Genomic DNA, 4161 nt, shown 5'->3' with positions numbered 1-4161 from the left:
GAAAAGTATATGATAAACCCGAAGCCCGAAGTCCTTAAATCCCATATCAGTAAGGAGACCCGTACTAGGTACCTCGAAGATTTCATCCGAGTCTACTTTTAACTCTTGCAAATGCTAGATGAAATAGTGGGAAATGGAATGTGTTGGTGGAATGAAAGAGTTATTCAGGAGTATCCCGAGAAAAATTCTCCACAATGCCTGCTTTGTCCACCAAAATAAAATTTCATCATGATCCGCTGGGCATCAATCAACGAGCACGACAGATAATCACAAGAGATTGAAATGTAGGCCTATATCACAATCTACTATATATAGTAACAAAGTTTGAGTTTTGAGGGTGCTAGAAACAATAGACTGTGACGGTACTATTTTCCATTGCCTGTAATGAGGCGATATTAGCGATCCTAGTGGTGAGCAACTATCTAATGTTTGCATATTTACTACGTATTGAGATTCGCGACTGTATATACTAGACTGTGCCTATATGATATCCTATACCTTTCACGTCAGAGGTGAAACACCATAAAGTGGCAAAATCAAAGACTTTTATACTTTAACCGGTAAAGTATTGTCAATTTACTAGCTACATATTGATTAATTGATTGGAAGAGGGTATTGCGAAAGTATGTCTTTATTTTATTTACTTTGGTACAAGTAACATTTATTAAAGTATTTATTAATTATTTATTGGCCCTTGTACAATCATTAAAAACACGTATGCTTTTTTTTTTAAGTTATTTTAAGTGGCAGAGTCTTTGTACCGGTTCAGACGGTGCGTGTTTCTGTGATGGATTCCAAGGTGGCTGCGCTGATGGGTAGCCTGCGTGCTCACTTGCCGGAAGTAATGCGCTCTGGTGGCTCCTTGGATGGCTAGCTTGCTGGCAACGAGTTAGATAGTATCTAACTCGTTGCTTGCTGGATTTCGAGGATAGGTTCCTTGCTATTTTTCGTGATGGTTTGCAGGCTGGAACCAAAGATGATCATATACGAGTAATATCACCACTGAAACCATGTCGCCATGTTCGTTGTTTTCCAACTAAATCAGTTTTTTTCTATATTCTTTAGTTTCTAAGAAACAACAATTAAATATAGGATTTTAGCTGTTTTGCACTTATGGCTTAATTACTTTATTACGACATTTATTACTGTTAATGTAGGACTTTAGTTGTTTTCCACTCACGGTTTAGTTTCTTTTTGACCATGAGTGTTGGCAACAGATGAAACAGCAGATTATTTTCCAATTTGAACTGTGAAAAGAGCCAGCTCCGTGTGAACAACTACCGTCACCGTAGCCAACACGGGAGCCAGCAAGTGAGCGCACAGGGCAACCATCAGCGCAGCCACCTTGGAATCCATCACAGAAACTAGCACCGTCTGAACCGCTTCGGTATTCTGAAACTCAAATAAAATATAATTTCGGATTTGGTAATACATTACGTGTATCAATATTCTGAATCTTGATCATATTCACTTTTGCATAAACTAATGTCGGACCGAGCCCCTACCACCCCGTAGCGGAGAAGTGAGAAATATGTTCTCAAATTGAAGTATCGGAAAGCCGCCATTTGTTTGGAAGAAAACGCGCGAGATTTCGAAACCTCTACTTGAATACGCGTTGTATTGCGTATCCGAAAGCTAAATGGTTTTGTTTACAGGAACAATACTTCCTTTGCGAGATACCTTTAATACCGTGTTTCTGCTGTCAGCAGAGTTGTTAGGTTTTCTGCGAGGGAAATCGGGATATCAGAAGCTAACTTAAGACATTAGACTTACCATCACTTTATTATAAGTTTTATAGCAGTTTTCTGCAAAGTAGTGGTCACGTGCTTGTAATGTAATATTGAGAAACACTAAAATACGAAAGACACACAGTGCAGTGAATACTATAGGCTAATCGGTTTTTCTTTTATTAACCACGAATTTTGAACATAAACTATAAAACGCAGCAATTGTATGTGTCTGTTATTGGTGTAAAATAAGATATCAAAACGCTATCTTTTTTTGCCACTCAATGCACCTAAAAACACAATGTTTATTAATTGCCAGAGTAGCGACTAGGTACTGAAACGGATTAATCAACTATGCAGTAGAATTAGGGGAACTATTATCTTGCGAGTAAAGTTGCCTTGCGGCAATCAGCTGGGTTACCTCTTTGTTTATAATGTTAACATTTGAGTCAATATATAAATAAAAATATCGGATAATAGGAAATGCAGACTAATTTGTTCAAATTACGTTCTAGGCTATTATCTCTCAAATCGGGATTTTTATTAATCCCGACTCGCTTTAATAGGAATTCAACCAGGAAATTGGGAGAATTCCGCCTAAATTGGGATACCCGGCAACTCTGGCTGTCAGGTTTGCATCATTCCATAGGAACTCTGATTGCATCATTCAATAGGAACTCAGAATGTGAATATTCATAACCACGGTTAATAAACGAATAAGGGTGCTATTCATAGACATTTCGCAGCACGCGCTACGAGCATACTAAGCTAGCCCCGGCTATCCACTGGTTAGTAGTACAGAATTCAAATCATATCCTATCGCTAACACTGGTTTATGAATACGAAAAACGCTGATCATCCACCGAAAGTCCGCGCTAAAAATGTCTATGAGTACGGCCCTTAATGTCTACGTTTTAATTTAATCTGTAGGCTGAACTGCTATATAAAAAAAAAACATTATTATTGGTAGTAGTAGTAGTAGTATAAGAAACTATTTCATTAATCCGTAACTAAGACAAGAGTTACTTTCAATCAGTCATATTAAAAAATTAACTTTTTATAATTTATACAGTTTCTGGATTTTTTAATTGGGCGAATAATTATTCATGTATGCACTGAAACAACAGCTGTTTGAACAAAATTAAGGATGTGGAGTGAATGAAGGACAATAACAATGTATATGGTAATAACACAGTTTGAAACGTAACTACTTCGAAATGAGTTGAACACACTGAATGATTCATTCTAGCGTAGAAATTCTCTCTGCGGATTGCACCTATTCATTTTCGATTAAGGAAATCTTTACTCAGAGAAAACCTGAAGCATAAATATATTTGTATACGTACAAGAGTTTGTCTTCTGTAACATAATACGGAGCAAAAATCGTCGTAGAAATTAAAGATTAACTAATCAGTGAAATGTAACCTTCCTACTTTATTTATCTTTACATCCGTGTGCATTACTGTAATTAAAAACAGCACACAAACAAACCATACTTATTCAGCTCAACCAAACAAATGGCCGCTCGTCGGCTGTTCAATTTGGGAGCATAACACTAGAGCCAGTGAGCGGTCTAGCGGTTATTTAGTAAGTCTATGTGTCGGACATGAACATGTGACACGAAACCAAAGCAATGTAATGTCAAACATCGTGTTGTATTTCGCCTCCACTCAGTGTTGCCAAACATACGCATGCTCCGGCTTGTAACTAAGATGGCTCCGTACATGCATGTAGTCGCCATTTTGATTCATATGGCATTATAGCGGGCCGAACTCTTTGGCTCACTCGGCAAGACTGTACACCTCATCGCCAGCTTCTCACAATATCTTGGGTATAGATCCCACCCGTTTTCCGTAACAGATTTTCATGAAAATTTGTAGTGTAGTTACAGGTATCTAACAGTTATTTTGTGTACAATTATTCATTATATTTAAGAGGAACTATAGGGGAGGGGAGGGAGTGCGTTTATACAAATTTAACAACTTTTCTACAAACAGATTTTCATTAAATTTGTTGGCCTAAGTGGCACAGTCGGTAGAGCGCTCGGCTTCTGTGCCCAAGGTTGCGGGTTCGATCCCGGCCTAGGTCGATGGCATTTAAGTGTGCTTAAAATGCGACAGGTTCATGTCAGTAGATTTACTGGCATGTAAAAGAACTCCTGCAGGACAAAATTCTGGCACACCGGCAAAGCTGATATAATCTCGGCAGTTGCACAAGTGTCATTAAATTAAACATAATTTGCAATTTTTCAAGAAATTTTGTGCAGTAGTTAGAGGTAGCATATTTGTTCCGTATACAAATTCCGATTGACCAGGAATTATGAAACTCGAAACTCCCTCTTCTAGTCGTAAAACATTCAGAACCACAAATATGAATTTAATTTTGTAATTTGAAATAATGTGAACACAATTTACACATTAACTGTTTAATTTTT

The sequence above is a fragment of the Periplaneta americana genome, chromosome 10 (assembly GCF_040183065.1).
Source record: "Periplaneta americana isolate PAMFEO1 chromosome 10, P.americana_PAMFEO1_priV1, whole genome shotgun sequence".
NCBI classification, from domain to species: Eukaryota; Metazoa; Arthropoda; class Insecta; order Blattodea; family Blattidae; genus Periplaneta; species Periplaneta americana.
This window is presented reverse-complemented; position numbering follows the sequence as displayed.